The sequence below is a fragment of the Podarcis pityusensis genome (assembly GCF_964106645.2).
Source record: "Podarcis pityusensis genome assembly, chromosome: 9".
Taxonomy (NCBI): Eukaryota; Metazoa; Chordata; class Lepidosauria; order Squamata; family Lacertidae; genus Podarcis; species Podarcis pityusensis.
The window spans coordinates 67,030,548-67,052,877 of record NC_138034.1 but is presented as its reverse complement, the minus strand read 5'-3'; the positions used below and the strand labels follow the sequence as shown (position 1 = coordinate 67,052,877).

General features: G+C 42.5%; 1 protein-coding gene and 1 long non-coding RNA gene across 4 annotated transcripts in view; one reads left to right on the top strand and one right to left on the bottom strand.

Annotated features, from left to right (window-relative positions):
- Positions 1-12,186, bottom strand: part of CNOT6L (CCR4-NOT transcription complex subunit 6 like) — a 36,053-nt gene extending 23,867 nt beyond the window's left edge. Inside the window, exon 1 of one of the 3 annotated variants that reach the window (XM_081020881.1) lies at positions 11,764-12,186. The gene's annotated coding sequence lies outside the window, so the exon portion shown is untranslated. Of the gene's footprint in view, positions 1-7,968; positions 7,990-11,566; positions 11,674-11,763 lie in introns of those variants that run through there. The other 2 variants (XM_081020882.1, XM_081020880.1) reach the window with 2 other exon arrangements.
- A 1,725-nt stretch (positions 12,187-13,911) lies between these two features.
- LOC308485476 lies at positions 13,912-18,607 on the top strand. Its single transcript, XR_013990549.1, has 3 exons — positions 13,912-16,598; positions 17,050-17,186; positions 18,437-18,607. It is a non-coding gene; the product is annotated as an uncharacterized lncRNA (long non-coding RNA).
- Positions 18,608-22,330: the final 3,723 nt, after the last annotated feature.

Genomic DNA, 22,330 nt, shown 5'->3' with positions numbered 1-22,330 from the left:
TCCTTGCAACATGAAGCAGAAAAAACCCTTTTTCTTTGCATCAGAAAAGAGACACAAGTGCTTAACTCTTCTGTCCTGGATCGTCAGATACAGAACTACAATTCTCAGGGAAAGCTGTTTTGGGACTACAACTCCCATCATCCCTAGCTAACAGGACCAGTGGTCAGTGATGATGAACCAGTGGTCAGTGATGAACGTTTGCTCCCTTTCCCCCTGGTTGGCAGAAGTCAGCAGGGAAGTGAATATGACAGATTCCACTATATGGAATCCACCATTCCAACCCCAGCTACGATGGCTAGTCCATGTTAAAACATTAGTCAAACGTATGAACAACATGCCAGGTAAACACAATGTGATTTTATGCCAGCCATATGGTTACATATACTGTGGTGGACACTGCAATTCCCCCTTCCCACACACGCAATTCTTTGATGCAGGTTCCCCTATATGCTTTCTACAAAATGTGCCTTGAACAATTTACAGCAAATATTATAAATAACGCAAAAATAATCCTTGGCACATGACTCTGTAGAGAATTTGGTCAGGGTTATATGCTATTTTCCAGTAAATAAGGGCTAGAAACTACTGTAGACATTAATTATTATTGTGCACAAGCCCCTTAACCACCAGACCTGACTCAATACCGACAAAATAAACCTTAAGATGGAGCAGCTGAAAAGTTGGAACATGGGCACAATTAAGAATGTTGTTTCTGTCATCTAATCTGGAGCACCTAGTTTAATTTATGGGCTCTAACTGTTCATTTAAAAAAGCTTTGTTTTACAGGTTAAATAAATACACCGACCTGAAGATCTGTCCAGTGCCCTTTCAGAATATCTAATTTCTTTTTTAAAATTTGCCTTGTGGTTTACTGAAAGCAACTTTCATTCTATGAAACATTCTAAGAACATCGGCTGTTCTTTTAACATGGTAAGCCAAAGCTGCACATCTGGCCCTATCCCCAATATTCCCTCCAGCCTCCCTAAGACCCCACTGATTCTGGTGGAAGCAAAAATAAAATTAAAGAGTAGATGCAACACTGGAGCAGGTAGAGACAGTTAAGCTTCTCCCAGCACCTGAACAGAGATGCAAATCAACCCTTTCCCAATGAACCAATTGATCATTTGATAAGCTGGGAGGGGGTAATAGCTCCTCCACCACCTCAACTAATCTGCATGGATCAGCCAAGGGGAATGGGTGTGTGTCTGCATGTACCTTGTGAGGTGGTAAGGTGGCCATACCCAACACTGGCACCCACAAAGGCTTGGCCAAGGGTAAATATGACCCTTACTACAAAAAGGTTAGTTGTTTTTATTATAAAAAATACCAAGGTTATGTTTCTGAGAGTTCTTCTAACACAAGTAAAAAAGCCAGCATACCACAAATAAATAGAAACTTCAGTACAGGGCTCAAGTTTGCTAGTAATTGCAAGTAAATTGCAAGTTTGCAAGTTTGCTAGTAATCAGCACAACTATTAAGATAAATCTTGCAAATAAGTTATTAACCCGGTGCGTCTCACATGCTATGCAAGTTATGTGTAAAGAAAGAAAGAAAAAAAGAGCAATTTACAAAATTTCCCTGAATGATCACCTGGAGGCAATTTTCACTCAAAGATGAACTTTGAAAATGGCTATATACTTGCCCAGAGGAGAACCACAATCAATACTGGAATATATTTAGCAACTCTTGATATACTGTTTTCCTCAAATAGACTAAAGCTGGCAGAGTACAGGGGTGCGCTTAATACTTGGGGAAAATAACCTGTGATATCAGAGCCTTAATTGGAACAGCTAGTCTATTTAAAATGTGTGCTAGCCAAAACCTGAGGCAAGGATAAGGTGTATCAGCTGAGATCTGGCCCCGGGTCTTACAAGCACTCCATTCTACCACTTAATTTTTTAGTCTTAATTTACCCTTCAAAAGGGCAAATTTGTTACATTTCCACAACAAAAGGATGTAAAAGAAGTCTCACACAAAGTGGAGCATTCTACTGGGTGGGGAATGCATCTTGTGCTGATTATTGAATCTCCAGAATTAGCCACACTTTGCATTTACAAACAGACCAAATAACAAGAAAAGTAAAATCCCAGCGCTAAAAAAAATAAAGAAAGAAAGAAAGAAAGAAAGAAAGAAAGAAAGAGACAGACAGACAGACAAGAACTTGTCAGGTCACATTTCCAATAGTGGGAACTGATAATTCTGCACCTCCATCATCATCTAAAGCAGGGGTGGCTAACTTTTTTGTCCAGAGGGCCACTTTTGCCCTTGGCTAAATCTCTGGGAACTGCATGCCAGCAGTGGGTACAGCTAAAAATCTCACACTGCATGTGTGGACCTACACAGGCATACAGCCTTCTACTGAATGGTCAATCTGATGATTGGGGAGGGGGGGCAATATGAGGCTACTGGGCTCTGCCCACTACAGCACTGTGTCATTTTAGGTAGAATCTTGGAGTGGTGATAGGGGGGAGAGAAAATATTAACTTAGCAGGCCAACTCAGACCCTTGGTTAGCTGCAACAACTTCAAATAAAAGAATTACCAATAATGCTTTACCATAATTTGCCTATTCTTGATAACAACATTAATCAGGCATCGATTAATCAAACATGCAGAGTTCTGTATTGTAGCCATTTAGATGTCTCCAGTGTCTTTTGGCTGGAGGGGGGAGGGAAGGGGGACAAAGAAACACTCAAACATTCATTTTTCTCTGGGAACACCAACTTTTCCCCGAGGTCATCCCTATTTCTAGGCTCTGAAAGGGCTGCCAGGGGTTGGTTTATCAAACTGAAATTCAGAGGGGCCTCCAAATCTATTTGGAATGACTGCAAACCCACTATTAGTTGAGAAGTCTGATCAAGAGCTGTAAGGAAAGAGGTCACATAGATGGCAACCAGCTGGTCTATAAATCAAGACCTTAGTCAACAACAGGTTGCATCACCTGATGTCTTCAGTTTCAAAGACACAAATACTTCTGTAAATTCAACTGCAGGACACATAGTTGTGCAACACTGAGATACAAACAAGCTGCACACTTCAATTGTAGCAGGACACAACAAAGATAGTGAAAATGCAGACAACCATTTTAATATGTTATGAAATTAGACCTTCAAATATTTCTACCATTTTTGCTTCAATAAAACATGTGCAGGGTTACAACCCCTCACATTAAATTGCCAAACAATTTGCTTGTTTGTTTATCAGATCCCTTTATTTTACAGCTTCAATTTACAGTTCTATTTTCTCATCTAACTTAAAAGCAAATGTGAGACACTGAATCCACACAGCTGAAGAGACTGAGCAGCTCTTCCATTTGTTTTTTGTTTACTCAGATTTCTATAGAATGAAGGCAGCCTTGAAACCCAAGTACTTGCTCCAAAAAATAAAGCATTGTAATATGCAAGCAAGTCTTCATTCACTAATTTGCTCTAGTGAAAGTCTGCAAAGCAAGAGGTTTGGCTTCCTTTTTTAAATAAAACTATGTATAGGCAGAGAAGCAAGCTAAACTTTATTCAACTGTAAAGCAGTTGCAAAGGCACTTGAGGCAGTATCATCATGTGATAGACATTCTCACACAAGTGTGTAATAATTCATACCACACAGTCATAAATCCACTAGAGAACTTGGATCAGATCCAGCAAGCCTGCCTATTAACAGGTTTTAACTTGCTTTACAAACTATTTACATGGAACTGCTGTCTCTGTCTACAAGCTGCTGAACATCTAAGCTACATCTAAGCTAAGCACTGCACATGTATACAGGTGAAACTTGAAAAATTAGAGTATCGTGGAAAAGTTCATTTATTTCAGTATGATGAGAGACATGAGACTGAGCAATGCAGAAGAGCTGACGGCTGCTATTGAAGCATCCTGGTCTTCCATAACACCTCAGCAGTTGCCACAGGCTGATAGCATCCATGCCACGCTGCCCTGAGGCAGTAATTGATGCAAAAGGGGCCCAAACCAAGTACAGTGGTACCTCAGGTTGCATACACTTCAGGTTACAGACTCCGCTAACCCAGAAATAGTGCTTCAGGTTAAGAACTTTGCTTCAGGATGAGAACAGAAATTGGGCTCCGGCGGTGCGGCAGCAGCAGGAGGCCCCATTAGCTAAAGTGGTGCTTCAGGTTAAAAACAGTTTGAGGTTAAGTACGGACCTCCGGAACAAATTAAGTATTTAACCTGAGGTACCACTGTACTGAGTAAATATGCATGCTTCTACTTCTCAGAGGTCCAATATTGCTCTATTTGCAATCCTTGTTTTGCTGATTTCATTTAATATTCCAATTATCTGATACTGTTAATTTGGGGTTTTCATCAGCTGTACGCCATAATCATCACAATTATAACAAAGAAAGGCTTGACATATCTCACTTTGCATGTCATGAGCCTATCTCATATATTAGTTTCACCTTTTAAGTTGAATTACTGGAACAAATGAACTTTTCCAAGATATTCTAATTTTTCGAGTTACACCTGTATTGGGAGGCCCCCCTGAGAATGTTCATACAAGAATGGGCCTTTTCTGCAGTGGCTCCCTGCTTGTGGAATGCTCTCCCCCCAGGGGAGCTCACCTGACACCTTCACCTTTAGGCACCAGGCAAAAATGTTCTTCTTCAACCAGGCTGATTAATATTCTATATTCTTTTAAGTGTGGTGTGTGTTTTTTGGCGGGAGAATTATAGGTTTGCTTTGTTTTTATCATATATTAAGTGTTTTTATTTTACATTTTTATGCTGTGAACCGCCCTGAGATCTCTGGATGAAGGGCAGCATAAAAATTTAACACACACACACACACACACACACACACACACTGGTTCTAGTATAAGGGATTAATAACTTCATCAGCTATCTTACATTACAGCAATTATCTATAAATGCTGAGAAATATTTATAGTGGTAAACATAAAGGAAACTAACACTAATAAATTGCTATGCTGATTAATACATAATATCTGTATGACTTTATCTTAACAGAAAATAATTTCTTAGCCAAAAGGCTGAGAATATATTTTATATGCTTACACACTTTTTTAAAAAGTTCATCGGATCATTCCAAGTTTTATTAAAAACACTGAACTTAGTTCAACCAACCACCAAGTCCTAGCTTTGAAGCATTAAGCATGAAGAGACAGGGACTACCAGACCAAAGTTTCAGCGGTCAAAAACCAGTCTAACAGAAATCCCATTTGAATGTACTAGAGAGGGTATTTCTTACTCCTCAGTAGTACACTGCAATGACCCACTAACTCTATGGAGGGTGTTTCTAGTTTTGACATTTTTTATTCAATTGTTCTCACTTTCTTTACCAAAAACTTGGTACTTACGAATGGCCTGACACAGAATAGTTTTGCCTGGAAAATTACAAAACCTAAAAAATGCAACAACTACTTTCCCCAGAAGTATTAATTCTAAACAGCACATGTGTTACGTTTTCTACAAAGCAAACCCTCTGTTCAGTTCTTTTTGGGAAGCATTTGCAAACTGGTGGTTAGAAAAAAGAGCTGGAAACCTGGTGTATTCTATTATGGATAGATATACAACACGGCTTATGAGCTCCCAATCCCTAAGAAAATTGACTAACACATTTACACTGGAAGAAGTTAACAAAATGTAACACCCATGACAGCCTTCAAAGCTCTCTCACATCTTATAAGCATCATTTCTAATTAGCCCTCAAACTTATGCCTCTACTAAAGTGCCAAAAGCAGATGTTTTCCTTTTCAGTAGCTTAATATTGCTGCATAATTATGCTATGTTAAATGGGCAGTGATGAGATTTCCATTTTTATAGTAAGACTGTGCCATTAAACACACTTTTGCATGAGTATCAATTGGGGCGCGCACATGTTATTCCACTAGTAAAGCATAGCTCATACCATTTGTTGGACTGGTGAACGTTTGGCCTTTTATTTTGCATTACATTATTTGTCAAGGAAGGACACTAACTGCCAAATCCTATTCACAACCAGGCTTAGCTTGTGGGGCTTTATGTTTATCTGAATTACACCCGATCAATCACGTCCTCTGGTGAAGTACTTTGCATGCCACTGAACTTGATCAGACTTAAGAAGGAACTGAAGCTTTGCTTCCAAATGAGGTTACTATTAAACGTGTACTAGCTTTGCTTAAAGGTCTTAACCTTGTTCAACACAGAAAAGGCAAACAAAACAATTCTTGGAATATAGCTCTCTCGGAAAAAAACGCTGAGGAAAGGGTGTATTGGGAAATCAAGCCATGCAGTGAGAGATTAAAAATTCAAGCCATTGCAATATATTAAATGCGACCATTATAAACCTTGCCTTTGCTTAATTTTATCCGTAGACCATACCCACAATTATCACTGCATAACCAACTGCAGGTAAATAAAATCCAGCATAGTACTTCCAATACTGTATCCTGTTCTCCCATTTTGTTTCAGTATCCAACAAGTATGTCATTAAAAGATGTCATTTGTTTAATCACCATGAAATAATAGTGAAACCACAGGATTGTGACTATCCTGGTAAGTGTAACCTAAAAGTTTGTACCAAGTTTATGAATTCAGACACTCAGGGATCCATAAAAGCCATAAGAATACAAGGCGGTTAACACGACATCTAAGAAAGTTTCTGTGCCAATATGCTATTTGCTAGGAAGATTATATTACTTTTTCCCCATCGTGGCAACAGTGAAGGGAAAATCTATACATCAGTCTATATGTAAGGTACAGAAGTTTCTGTCTCTGGCCTATGAGTAAGATGTGGATGAATTAATCCAGACAGCTTTGTCACTCATCAGAAAAATACTGTGAACCCTTATTTTTCCTGATGCTGTGACGTCTACATAATACATTCAAACTCTATTTTCTTCCTTATAAGAGAAGCAAAAATGCTATACAAAACTAGACTAAGAAGGTGCAACCGCTGAACACCCTGTTCATGCATCCTTGCCTAGCTAGAGCAAGGGTAGCCAATGTAGCACCCTCTAAATACTGTTGGACTACAATTCCCATAATCCCTGACCTTTGGCTATACCAGCTGAGGCTGATGGCAGTTGGGAGTTCAACAACATCTGGATGTCAGAGCGTTGGCTACCCCAGAGCTAGGACAAGCTAATATTGATGAACAAAAGATGATAGAGAAATTGCTTGAAAATAGGAGTTGGAAGGTCAGGAACCAGAGGTTTTTCAAGAAATCCAGCATGTTCAAATAAGGAGCTATATTGCGTGTTTTTATATATCCATGGTGCATTTCAAACAAAGTTAGCTGAATATGCTAGATGCCAGTCTGCAGCTGGTGTACAGCCTGAATGTGAGTAATGCTTGTTCTGTGAAAAAGGATAGGTTCCTCAGAAGCACCTGTTGCATATGAATATGCTCACTATGCCCGAGACCCACTCACTTGAGATCAGCAAACACTGAATACACAAAGGACACCATTATCATTGTCAGAGTTGATTTTAGCTTGCCTGAAGTTAATGTGCCTAATCAACGTAGAGGATTGCCAAAAGTTTAAATGCTAACACAGGAATTTTAGGCCAAGCTGCCTGCATTATTTTATTTTTTAAAAAATAGTTCCATGTGTCAAGTCTTATTACAGTAAAAAGGTTGACATGCTGTAACTTATTTACATCTGGTGGGCAGGGTAGAAGTGGAGCAAATGGTGAAATCAGATCAAGCAGTATCCATTCTTTAATCAGCTTCACTTCCTATTAGTCAGTAACTAGGCACAATGCTGACTGAAGTGACTAGGCTTGGTAATATGTTTAAATAGGATACAGGTTCTTCAGTTAAAGTTATTTTTCTGGGTCATTCTGTACATTTATCAGTGTCCGTTGCATTAATTCTTGTTTGCACAGATTATTTCACCATGGTTATGGAAAACAGCAAACCCACCAGGTTTGTAGTGGAACAAGAGTCAGAGCAACAATATTAAATTCTAAGCTCACGGCTAGTTTTGAGTGTTTTTCTCTTGGTGTTTTTCCTCACTTTAAAGACAAGGCCAATCCAATGTTTCTTCCAATAATTAGCTCTAGAGAAAATCAGATAAACAAAGGGAATTCAGTTCACTTACATGAAAGTTTGTCTACCATATACTAAACCTGATCCCATTCTGACAAACTTTTTACAAAGGTATGTTTAGCAACCATACTATTTACTGAAATCCAAGGGTCTATTCAGAAGCATAAAGATAGCTATGTAATTAAAGGAAGGCGCTCAAACTCACAATTTTGCCATGCTGAAACAAATCTTTCCACTCAACATTGGAAACTTATTAACTTTCGTAACTTTAGTGTTCATTACACCTTGTAGAACACCATAAACAAAAGACAGATCTCTTCCCATTGGAGCTTCATTCTAAATTTCATTTCCAACTTCTTCTGAAATCACTGTGTGCCTTAAAGCTGTTTCCAGTATTTTATGGACAGTCAGAATACACTAGTTAACACTTTAAAAGCATATACAGTGGTGCCTCGCAAGACGAAATTAATCCGTTCTGCGAGTGTCTTCGTCTAGCGGTTTTTTCATCTTGCGAAGCAACCCTATTAGCGGCTTAGCGGATTAGCGCTATTAGCGGCTATTAAAGGCTTATCGGCTTAGCTGCTAAAAGGCTATTAGCGGCTTAGAAAAAGGGGGGGGGAGCGAAAAAAAAATCTCAAGACTCGCAAGACATTTTCGTCTTGCGAAGCAAGCCCATAGGGAAATTCGTCCTGCGAAGCAACTCAAAAACGGAAAACCCTTTCGTCTTGCGGGTTTTCCGTCTTGCGAGGCATTCGTCTTGCGGGGCACCACTGTATTGGTTTTGTCATGCTTTTCACATGCTACGTATTTGTCCGTACCTGTCAAATATGCTAGGTAATTTTACATAATAAGCTATCGGTACAAAACTGTGCATGACAATAGGTTAGTCTAACAGGACATAAATTAATAAAATGTGAAAATAAACCTGTCTTAAAGTACAGACACTAAAATAAAAACTCCTGAGACTACCAAGATCCATTTATAAAAACTGAAGGATTAACCTAGAATTAAAACACAACTACATTGCCAAATATCCTAGATAAGGCCTATCAGTGGTGGCTTTCTCATGTGTTACATACCCAGATTCAGCATGCCTGACAGCACTAGTCCACGTGGGGACTGCAACTTCAGGTCCTTTGCCTGAGCCCTACTAGTCCAAATAGTATATTGGGGAAGAGGGGGATTAGTGCAGTTTTCCACCTCACTCTGATCTTGAAAATATCGTGAAATATGACACCTTGATTGAACAGCATTGCTACTTGTACATGATCCAAAGAAAGGTGGAAAAGAGCAACAGTTCTGAAGCAGTAAGGAAGCTGCAAATCAAATATTAACATTTAGAGTGACTACTACGTTTTGAAAGTTCTCACATTAAGAGTGTATGCAGACTGAAAAGGAGTAGCCAGGGTTTTCTGTCCTGTAGAATGAGCCTGGCTTCCCCTCTCCTTTGCACTGCTTTAGACAGACATATGCATCAGCAAACCAAATGTTCATTCAGGGGCCATGCCTTCTACATGTCTACATTTTTTAAGCTCTGTGTGTATGCTTATTCAATTTAATTAACGTGGGGAGTTTTTAAAACATTATTTTCAAGACAGCAGAAACACTAACCTTGCAAAGGCGGGGAACAAAACACAGAAGTTTCAACACACCAAGTACATACATCAGGACGTGCCCCAAGATATATCCACATGCATACAGCCCCTCCTTACTCATACCATTTTACAGTGCAATCCTATCCAAGTCTAATCAGAAGTAAGTCCCACTGGGGTTCAGTGGGATTACGCCAGGTAAATGGATGTAGGATTGAGCCCAGACTTGATGTGTAAATTCACAGTGTTCTTGCTGTTAGGGAACAGTCCATATAAACTGCCCAGATTTCCTCTGAACACATGCACTTCTTAAAGAGCACAGTTGTCAAATCCCCCTGATTTCCTTATTCCAGAGCATCTTACAACACAATATTACATGCTAATAGAAAACATAATGGACACCAGCTACCTATATCTCACATTTCCACCATTCCTCCAAGGATCTCAGGTTGGTATGCAGGCAGAGGGAGATGTTATGATCCCATTTTACAACAACACTAAGTGAAGTGCAATTGGCAGGAAGCTTTATGGTTATGAAGTGACTCAAATCCAGCTCTCCTTGCTTGGTCCAGCTCCAACACCCTAGCAATTAACCCTACACTGGATCAGGTTGTGTTTCAATCTAGAACACATACAACATATTTATTTGGGCCCCTTCACATATTAAGGGTTTTTTAAGCGGTCACCCAAAGATGGAAATTATGTGACAGACAAGAATTGAAAATACACATGTCAGAAAGCTGCATTCAGCCTATAATTCTGTTGAGTATAATTTATGGCCATGTTACATGGAAAACTGTCCTAGCAGGCCCACTCCAATATAAAATCACATCGCAATCCCTACTCACAATCTAATAGTTATCCTCAGAGTATCACCAGCATATTTAGAACTGAAGAGCTGGAAGGGACCAAGAGAGTCATTTAGTCCAGCCCCCTGCAATGCAGGAATCTTTTGCCCGACGTGGGGCAAGAACCCACAACCCTGAGATTAAGAGTCTCATGCTCTACCGACTGAGCCACATATTTATTTCGAAGCCTTTCTATCCCTCCTCTCCAGCCAGAGAAGGCTTACAACAGTGAAGTCACCCAAGGACAAACATGAGCTAAACCCTTACATTCATAAGTTTATAGTATTGGAAGCAGGCAGCTTCCAAGTCGGGGTTTCTTTGGTGTATGTGTGCTCAGTGCCCTGCAATTTCAGGCGCAGTTAATCGTTTCAGGAGTGCCTGTGAGCGAGAAGAGATTAAGAACCAAACTGCCACGTTAAAATGCAGCAAGCGGTTACAACACATGGAATCAAAGGAGTTGTGGAAGGGACCCTGAGGATCATCTAGTCCAACCCCCTGCAATGCAGGAACATATTGTTTTAACACTCGATTGGGAGCTGCCCAGAGTGGCTGGGGAAACTCAGCCAGATGGGCTGGGTATAAATATATTATTATTATTATTATTATTATTATTATTAATGCAGCCCTCTTGTAGGAACCTGCGACCTTGGTGTTAACAACACCGCGTTCTAACCAAACTGAGCTATCCAGGGAAGCATACGTGTACACACACCCAAATACGCACTTAAAAGCACAACTGCCTGGGTCGGCCACGCTCGCCACCCCTCCTCCTCCTCGAAGCACGACGCTCCCGTCACTTTCCGTGCAACCGCCACGGACACAACCCGGCAGCCTTTCGCCACCATGCCGTGACCACAACCCACTTGGGAGCTAAGTCCCGTGGATTCCTGCGCCACCGACTCAGGCCAGGGTCCGACCCGCGCGCGGGTGCGCCGCCCGTTCACACGCTCCTCCGTCTCCCCGCTTCCACTTCCACACGTACGCGTCCCGACCGTCTCCGCCACACGGCCAGACACAACCACCACCACCACCCCCCCAATCCCCGCGTGTCAGGAAGGGCAGGCTCTCCGTCCCCGGGGGGTGGTCGCCTGAGGGGGCGCCGGGGCCTCTCGCGCGGCTCCTCACCTCCACCGGGCCGAGGCCGCGGGGAAGAAGCGGCCATTTCCACCACAGGCCGCCTCGGAAACAAACAAGGCCTCGCTCTCGGCCGCCGCCGCCGCCGCCGCCTCAGTTCCCCCCACCCGCCAGCCACCCGAGCCGGGCGGTGGGTCTGTCTGTGGGCGGGACGCGCGCGGCCTTGTCTCCCCCCTCGGGCGGCTCACCTGCATCCAGCAGCCTGGGCGTCTGTCGAGGGGGCTGAGGCGGCTGCTCAGGCGGCGGGGCTGAGGGCAGCAAAGACATGCAGGAGGCGGCGGCCGGGCCGGGCCGAGCCGAGCCGAGCGCGGAGGAGTCGCGGGCCTGGCGCTGAGGCGGACGAGGAGGGGGAGAGAGAGAGGCAGGCGCGCCCGGGTGTCTCTCCTAGAGGAATACAGACGTGCGCGCGTGTCTGTGGGGGGAAAGAGGGAAAGCGCGGGCAGGCGGCGCCGCCGCCGCTGACAGGACGGTATGGACTGCGTGGGGGGGAGCGGGCAGTCCCGGGCCGCCTCTCCTTTCCACCCTCCCCCCTTCAATAAGAGGGATTAATAACGGAGGAGGGGCCTGGATGACACGGCGAGGAGGGACGGACCCAGCCGCCGCCGCCGCCGCTGCTGCTTCCCGCCTCTTTCTTCTTCGGCTAAGGCGTCCCGACAAGCCCTCCTCTCGCGCGCGCCCCCGCGACCCAGATTCGAGGCTTTTCGCCCGCGACACGCGCGTTACCCCCGCGCAAGGGCGCTTCCACACGCGCGGGGTTTGTTTGCGGGCGTGTGGCTGCCCAGTGCGGAAGACCATGCCAGGACGCAGCCCTGTATTTCCCTCCTCGCCTTTTCCAGGAGTTTCATTTGTTTTCACTTGTTGGATTTCTATACCGCCCTCCCTCCAAGGAGCACAAGGTGGTTTACAATATAAGAACACAAAAATATTGTTATGAGAGCTGAATCCCTTGGCCCCCTTCTAATTCAATTCGGATTTATCCTTGCCCGAAGTTCCATTTACTGTATTTCTTTTGTTGGATTTCTAAACGGCCCTCTCCGTGGAGCACAAGGTGGTTTACAATATAAGAACACAAAAATACTGCTATGTGGGTTTTTTGGGGGGGGGCGGGCAGGGTGTTACGCTGTATGCCTTGGTGTCCTTCTAATTTTTTGGAATAGCCAAGATAGCTTCCTGCTGAGATGATGGGGCTGCTAAGGAATCAAAGGAAAGGGTTCTGAGTTTGGAGTGATGTGAGCCAGAAGCAAAGTAGCAAGCTGGGAACTGAGAAAGTCAAGAGTGATGTTTGATTTCTGTTTGAATCCAAGGCCGCAGCTATGGGGGAAGCAAGGTCGTCCCCCCCAGTTTCACTCACACTGCATGACTTTCTAATCTTCACAATTACTAGGAACAGTTGTTGCCACCCCATTCAATCTGCCGCCCTGAGCATCTGCTCCTTTAGCTCATAAAAATATCTCTGCTGCACATATAGTTTTTCCAATTGTGGCAGCTCACACATTTAGCTGCAGGTCAGCGAGCAAGGTAAGCAATGTATATGTTATGTGATCTGGCCTTAAGGCATAAGTATCAGGTTTCCTTAAAGGCAATGCTTTTGTGAACTGGAAGCCCAAATTATGTTCAGAGACTGGTTACGAACAATTCAGTCAAAGGTAATATATCTTCTTTAAAACAACCCCCCCCCAACAAATTCTCACAGCCTGGCAACCCTTAAATCACTGATTTGACTAATACCTATGGTATGTTACAGTTTTGCATACACATTCAATTGTTCACTATTTTGCAACAGAAGAAGAACTACAGTATTTTATTTTCTATACTTGCATTAGAAATGGATGTGCTCACAGCATAGTGGACCACACAAACACATTAGTGCTTTGGAAGGACCATTCTGACATTAGCATAATTCAGTGGTGTTAATCTGGAGATCCAATCAACCCTGGTCCAAATCTTGGCCAGTGCACCAATGTTCATTGGATTCCAGTCAAATTCACTTTTGCTTAGTAGCAACCCAGAGGAACAAGGAGCAAAGCTTACACTCATAAGTTTGCAAATAACCCACACACACCCTGGCTCCTGAATGTAACATAAATTCATTACTCCATTTATGGATATACAAAGCTTAATGGAAATGAAAAATGGAAATGACATGAAATCCTTAGCGCAGGCAAAGCAAGGCAGGTAAGAGCAGGGAAGGAAATCACAGAATTGCAGAGTTGAAAGGAACCATGAGGGTCATGAAGCCAATGCAATGCAGGAATTTATTGCCCAAACCCTGAGACTGAGAGTCTCATATTCTACCAAAGGACATCTCCAAGCAGTGGGCTCATCCACACTTACCTTTTGGCTTGTGGTTTCCAGGTACAGGTCCACTCTAAAGCTGTGTGTCAGAGAGCTCTCCCTTTCACTCTGGAGCCTTCCCCTCAATGCCTAGCACCTCCAAAAAAAAGAAAGGAAGAAAAAAAAAAGGAGGCTGGACCTTTCTCTCAAAACTTTCCGTCAATTTTACTGTTCATAAAGCATGGACTGAATTATCACCATCCATCTGGGAGGTGGAGAAATGAGCAACTGGGAACTCTGCTGTATCAAGGACCTTTAACGCATTTCCGGGGTTAGTTTACCAAAACATGTTAAGCTCTCTCCCTGTTGTTTAGGCGACAAGGCTCCTTTCCCGTCACTAAAGAGAATGCCAAGGTCTCTGTAAGCCTTTATTGAAAGCAGTAGTTGTGATAATACAAACCTTTGAAACGCAGACCAGAAGGTTATTGAAATCTAGGGGGGTGTTTTTTACATCCCTCTTCTGTCTCTCATACTGTGCGCCCACTAAAAGCACAATTACTTGATGAAATTAATCTGCACTAATCCCTGGCCATCTTTGAAATGCTCAGTTTCTCCAACCTTCCTTAATCTCATCTTCAAACCATGGTGGAATTATTGGGGGCTCAGAATCTCTCTGGTTACAGATCTTGTGGAGAAGGCGAAATAAAGTTTTTCGGGACAATGGATTATAAAAGTGTGTGATTTACTTTTTCTGTGAATATCATATAAAGAAAGGCTTCAAGGCTTTTCCCCTCGGTGTCCTCATGCAGACAGATAATTAACAGTGGAATCCAAGATGATCTGTTTAGGAATATCCCTCCTTTTGTAGGTTTCCCATTCACTTGCTCTGTCCGAACCCCATAACTGTTCCTACCATCGAGTCCAATGACACAGTAGCCATTCTGAAGAGAAAGTACAAATTTTCATTTTTTTAACGGCAGAAGATTCAAGGTCAGCCTCTAATCCTACTTTTTGTTCCTATGGGCCTCCACTTCCCAGTAATGTTTTTCTCTGGAAAAACATTCTGTTGCCATGACCCTTCTGTTACAGACTTAACGGGAAATTATGCATGCGTGCATGCGAACGAAGGCTTTTTTATTTTTGCAAACATTCCTGTCATAATACTAAAGCACAGTTAAGTTATGTTTTGTTTTGGCCCCCGTGAACAACATGTACCAATCTGTAGCCCCTAGATCTTCAGCATTTTGGCTTTCATTACATTGCTGTCATAAGTAAACATCTTCAGAATTTAGAATAATGTTTCCAGTATTAAACTACTAATGGGGTGCAGAATTACTAAACCCTTCTGATGAGTCTGTGGTGTAGGCTGCATCTCTAATGTGTGTGTGTGTATATATTGTTTGTATGCCCTCTCACATACAGAGTTACATCCTTTCCTTTACAGAGTCTACATCCTCAGATAATTATCACTGATTATCTCCATTCCATCAATTTTCTGTTTCCATCTCCCAAGATTTATTATTTCTGTATATAACCAGGCACACCTCCTCTGTCACGATTCAGAGGCTTCTAGGATGAGCAAATAAGAACCCCTATTTATTTACAAAAACCCTATTTGTTATTTTATTGTGCGGTTTAAGAATCTTTCACAGGTTCTTCCTGATGTTTGGTCGGAATCTCCTTTCTCGTAACTTAAAGCCATTGGTTTGAGTCCTACCCTCCAGAGCAGGAGAAAGCAAGCTTGCTTCATCTTCCATATGGTAGCCCTTGAGATATTTGAAGATAGCTATCCTATCTCCTCTCAGTCTCATCTTTTCCAGGCTAAACATGCCCTGCTCCCTTCAACCGTTCCTCATAAGGTTTGGTTCCCAGACCCTTGATCATCTTGGTTGCCCTCCTCTGCGTACGTTCTAGGTTGTCAATATCCTTCTTAAATTGTGGCGCCTAGAACTGGACACAGTACTCCATGTGTGGTCTGACCAAAACAGAATAGAGTGGCACTATTACTTCCCTTGATCTGGAGACTATGCTTTTGTTGATGCATACCCATTGACAATTTTCTTGGTGTGTGTAGGGTGTGTGTGCGCGCGTGAAACTTTCCCTTTACGTATTAAATCTACATCCCGACTTTCCTCCCAAAGGAGCCCTGGGCCGGCAAAACAGCAAGTGATAAACAACGAAAACCTATTTAAAACATATTCTTTTCTGACTGAGGCGAAAGTGTCCTTGATTGTTGAAAATGCTGTGAGTGTATAGGAGAAAGAAATGCCGGTTAACTCTAACGAAGGGTGGAAAACATTTGTATAATTTAAATAAAATGTGGGGATTTCAGTGAGCACTTTTGGGGTGTTTGATCAGTCAACCAGCTGCAAATCCACTGAACAGTAACATCATCTAACCATCATTTTACTAGCTTCTCCACAAGTCCTCTTAGATCTTATCTGGAGCAGCAACAGATGAAGTTATTCAGGCCAAACTACAATCTGACGAGTTGCCTTTTGGTATCAGTTGGAACGCTTCAAATAATTATAACCTACGAGGTATGAGCAGCTGTTATTAAGATGATGTTTTGGGAATGATGGAAGGAGGAAGTGACTCATGCAGGGCTGTGGTTTTGCTTTGCTTTTTCCCTTGGTGTCATCATGCAGACAGATAATTAACGGTGGAATCCAGATGAAACTCGAGTGGATCTATACAACCAACCCTCCTCGCCCCCACCAACACTTGATACAGATCCGCCTTCTTCCAAGTAAGCGACTTTGGATCTGCTCTTACAGTCATTACTCTGATTTTGTGTGTGGTTCTACCCTGACCTTTCTTGCTCATGGCCTCTAATTTCCGTATCACACTTTTAAATCTCAGGTTATAGCTCTTTGTCTGCCTTCATCACCGCCCCAAGCATTAAAGTACGCACCTGAAGAGTGCGAAAGAGGGCAAGGAAAAAGAGATGCAGTATATCAGGCCCCTTTTTTGGGGCCGCAATCTCACGCAGTGCCCCAGAACGTGTTTTTGGGAAGCTGCCATGAAGAAACTGTGTATTTTGGGGACCACGATCTCCCCCGGATCACGTGACTCACGCAGGAGCAGTGCCCTGGTGTGTTGGAGGGTATGCTTTTTTTTTAAAAAAAAGTAAAGGACCCCTGGATAGTTAAGTCCAGTCAAAGGTGACTATGGGGTTGCGGTGCTCATCTCTCTTTCAGGTCGAGGGAGCTGGCGTTTGCCCACAGACAGGTTTCCGGGTCATGTGGCCTGCATGATTAAACCACTTCAGGCGCAACGGGACACCGTGACGGAAACCAGAATGCACGGAAATGCCGTTTACTTTCCTGCCACAACGGTACCTATTTATCTACTTGCACTGGTGTGCTTTCGAACTGCTAGGTTGGCAGGAGCTGGGACAAAGCAATCAGAGCTGATCCCGTTGTGGGGATTTGAACCGCTGACCTTCTGATCGGCAAACCCAAGAGGCACAGTTGTTTAGACCACAGCGCTACTTGCGTTCCTTGAGGGTATGCTATGGAGGGCACGGCATAACAAAATGGCTTCCATGGGGAGTGTGGCGTAACACAAAATTAGAGACAGCCACCCCTGAAAACATAATAGTTACTATGGGAAGTCAGCTATGTCCTGCTTGTTCTGATGGTGGAGATTATTGATTTTACACACACATACACACTCTTTTGCTGTCTAATAGCAACAGGGAACATTCCTTAGCTCCAGGAAAATATACAAAGTGGCCACACAACACTCATGCTCATTTCACAGAATTTACTCATAAGATACCTGCACATTTTGCCCTATAACTTTCTTCGTAGGAGGGCTAGAGATTACTTTATATTTTTATCTGAAAGCTCAGAGTCTGGGGGTACCTGCCCAAGGGTACCAGTGCAAGACTTCATGGGTGCCACATCTCCCGTGGGTGCCAGGTTCACAACCCTGGACTAGATATGCCTTCACACACAAATGGCCTGCTCCAGATCAGATAACCGTCCCCTCTCCATGGTTGTCCCGTTTTGTTCCCACATGCAATTATTGTAGTATTAAGAAAACACAAGTAGTTAAATCTGGAGTACATGATCCCATTTAAACTTACTTGACCCGAGACCAAAGCTGAGCTAATTAAAAAAGGAAACAGAATAATGAATGCTTAAGGCAAGTCCCTAGTGTTTTACTCAGCAGGTGAACTAAAAGCTTTGATTTAGCCCAACCGTGCGGGCTCTGTTCCTGTAATAAGAGCACAGGCGGATTATAAAACCACAGTCTTGGGATGGAACGCCCTGAATCCTTGCCAGCCTCTGAGACTCCGAAGGAGTAATGCGGAGGTTGAACTAAACTCAAAAGGTCAAGAATCCCTTGTGAAATCGCAAGCTTGATGATTCACCTCCTTTTCATTTCAGGAGGAGTGACCTGGCACTGTTGTTTCCCTCTTGCAGAGTTACAAAACTCAGCAATCCTAAACAAGCTATAGCGCCCAGAATTCTTTGAGGGGGGAAATGTGCTTTGAATGTGCTTTAAAGCCAAAGTGTACACAGGGCTGCTTCCAGACAGGTGGCTCCTGATAAATAACAAACATTTCTCTTCTGCCAGGGCCAGCACCAAGGAACAGCGTAGCTGGGCCTCTGCTATGGGTCTACTTTCCAGCGGAGGGGAGCATTGGCATGAGTTGGTTGTATCTGCTGCAATGCGGAGGTAGGCTCATCGAAGTGAGGGACCATGGAGGGTGTCTTGCATAAGAGTTCTCCAAAACCTGGAGCTGAAACTGTCTTCCACTGAGAAGAAACGTAACCCCCCCCCCTGGGAACCGGGGTGATTGAAGAGAGAGCCTGGTGAAAAGAGTCGGAGATTTTGACAGCTGTCAAAGTAGCTGTCAAAGTCGGAAAGCAGAGAGGATTTTATTATGAGAACTTTGCTGGCTAAATTTGTTACAATTTGCTACAACTTGTTAAAACTTGGATACAAAATGGCGAAAACATGGATAACAATCGGACTTTTGGACTAGAGAAGACAAAGTTATAACAATCCCCCTAGAGGAGTTTCGGGACATTACAAAGATGGTCGTAAGTGAAAAAAACACCATTGGAATTTTACAGGACTGGTTATCTTCTGGGAAAGCTGCGAAACGGAAATAATATTTTGTCTACAGGGTGTTCAGCTAAAGGAGACAATAGAATTTTCTATTGAAGAAAGGAAGGGACTGAACGCAAGTTTTTGTTCCTGAATAATAATAATCCCTGCAGACTTACTAAGCTTCTGAATTAGAACGTTTCAGCAGCGGAACAAGAGGAAACTGGACTACAATTTGGAAAGAACAATGGGGGGAGCTTTATTAAAGATCTGAAGTTAAGTGTTCTAAAAATGATTATGAAAGGGAAAAAAAAAAAAGAAAAAACCAGCAAGGAGTTGGGGGAAATAGGTGATTTATGGATTGTAAGAATCCCAGGCGGATAACATGGTTTGGTGGTCAGGGGGAAATTAAACCGGGGACAGGGGGGGAGAACTAAAATCCAAAGGCTTGTTAACTTCTTTTTTTTTGAACTGGCTTTGTCTCATCTATTATACTCTTTATTTCTTATTTCTGATACTTTTATTATGTGGGGTGTTTTTATTATTAAAAAAAGGGAAATTGTGGAATGAAAATGGGGTGGGCCCTGGGAAAGAAATTTTTTGTGTTTTATTAAGGGTATTGATGTGGAGTGTAGAAATTTTAAATTCGAATAATGGTTTAAACAAATTAAGTTTTTAATTAGAACTGAGAGCTTGTGGAGCCAACAATATGAAAAAGGAATATGGTAGGGGTGGGGGAAGGGGGGAGTCCCAGAAAGTGGATATATGAAAATAAGGCTATGAACGTATTTTAATTCTTGCTTTCTGTATTTTCTTTTTTTTTTTTTTTTGAAAATCTTAATAAATATTATTTAAAAAAGAAAAAAAAAAGAAACTGTCTTCCACTGTAAGATACAAGTGGAATTGCAATTGACCTCCCACACTATTGGGGCTTTCCCTAAATGTTGCCCCTCGGGTGTCGCTGTGGGACCACCAAGGTTTGGACTGCTCATTTGAACATTTCTGACAACATGGGGGATGAATTGAAAAGATTCCTGTACAAAAAGCTCTCAATAGCATGTTGGACTCCATGCTATTGTAGTGTCAGAGATGGTGTACCTGTTATCAAAACTTCTGGAGTCCCTGAGGATCCCTAAATGTTGGACCGCTTCAAGTTTGCTATTCTTAATAGTTTTTATTTTTAACATTGTTAACTGCCTTGAAGGACCTTTTGTGCAACAGGCAGAAAAATGTTTTAATATTTTCCCCTTTGGATTAAAATTAGAATAAAGAGATGAATTTTTAAAAGGTTAATCTATTGGTGTTTAATTGTGGTTTTTTTTTAAGGATTGCTTTTTCCCTTATGTTTGTAGCTGTTTCTATTTTAGTTGTAAGCTGCCTGTGATGGAAAAAGGTGGGATATAAATAAACACCACCACCACCACCACCACCACCACCACCATCATGTTCTTTCTGTAACAGCAGTTGCAGCATATTTGTTGCGGGTGGGGAAGTGGTGGTCTGATTCACCAGAAACCAGAATCGTAGAGTTGGAAGGGACCACGAGGGTCATCTAGCCCAACCCCTTGCAATGCCCCCAGTGTGGGGCTTGAATCCACAACCCTGAGATTAAGAGTCTTGTGCTCTACCAACTGAGCTATCCCAATAACTCCCAAGCCATGATAAATAGATGATAGTTGGATCTACCCAGCTACACACCTCTCTAAGTACTTACTCATTTAAGTGTGATTGCCCATTATTACTCATGAAATGTCAAAAACCAAAACACTTGTTGTGGACTGGAAGCGTAGATCAAAAGTGTTTAATTGGGTGAAACCGCATCTCTAACATGATGGCCACCAAATATATATAAAAAATAAAAAAAATTGTCTAGTAGCACCTAAGAAACCAACTAGGTTTGTTCTTGGTATAAGCTTTCATGCACACTTCTTCAGATAACATGCACACGAAAGCTTACACCAAGAACAAACTTAGTCGGTCTCTAAGGTGCTACTGGACAATTTAAAAAATATATATATTTCACCTGCGTCAGACCAACATGGCTACCTACCTGAATCTAGAATAATGGCCACTGGTAAGATTGCTTTTAGTATTGCAGCATTACACATATCACTTTGGTTTAAGCAATAGTTTGCTAATTATTTTTTAATGGACCATAAGCGTAGATTGGAAGCGTTTAATTAGGGAAAAGAACATGTTGCAGTGTTGCTGTTTTTTCTTAATTAGCATTAAAGAGTTATAGTGCTATAACATTCTTTCATTTCAGCAATATTTCACTAATATTTAAATACCGGTTAAAAAAATTATTATAGCCAGGAAAGCATTTTAGCACTAATTGAAAAAAATTAATTGAAAAAATTGTTGGGATTGTAAAATAGTTTCCACCACTGAAAAGATGTGAACGTTTACATCAGGAACAAGGTGAAGGGGAAAGAAAGATGGACATTGTGATCTGCTGCGTCAGGGAATCCTGCCACCTGAGGCAACCTCTTCACCTTGCCCCATAGGTGGGCCAGACCTGTTAATGGAGCATCCATTCTGATGGTATTTCCGAGGAATCATTAAACTGTAGAGTTGGAAGGGGCCTTGAGGGTCATCTAGTTCAGCCTCCTGCAATGCAGGAATCTTTTGCCCTATGTGGTGCTCGAACCTACATTTAAGAGCTACACGCTTTACTGACTGAGGAGACTAGACAGTGTTGCATTGCTGCTCTCCCCACCTCCTCACCTTGTCAATTTCCTTCTCCAGAAAAGTCAAGACCAGCTTTAATGGTGCTTCTTCTTCTTTGGCGATCACCTGTAGCTGAGTAAGATTCCCTTCCCTAAACATGGTTTTAACAATGAGTTCGTAAGCGACTGTGGAGGCCAATTCTGGATCCACAAGTCCTTCCACAGTGGGGACATTGGTTTCCGGACAGGAGTTGATCGCGGTGTGGATTTGCCAAGTGTGCCTTCCTCTTAGCACGTTGCTCCCTTTCGTCCTGAGTTTGAGCGTCTTCAAAGTCCATGACACTGGCTTGCAGGCCAGTGTATCCCAGTTGTTGGTGTTTATACTACATTTTTTTTAGATTTGCCTTGAGAGAGTCTTTAAACCTCTGTTATTGACCACCAGCATTACGCTTTCCATTTTTAAGTTTGGAATAGAGTAGTTGCATTGGAAGACGATAATTAGGCATCCGCACAACATGACCAGTCCAACGAAGTTGATGTTGAAGAATCATTGCTTCAACACTGGTGATCTTTGCTTCTTCCAGTACACTGGAATTAGTCCGCCTGTCTTCCCAAGTGATGCAGATAAATGAACACAGGGCCTCACCATCAACTGTTTGGTGCATTATTATTGCTCTGTGCCCTGGCGCATTTTGGTTATTGCTTTGAACTAAGCTGGGTGGCGCTGTGGGTTAAACCACAGAGCCTA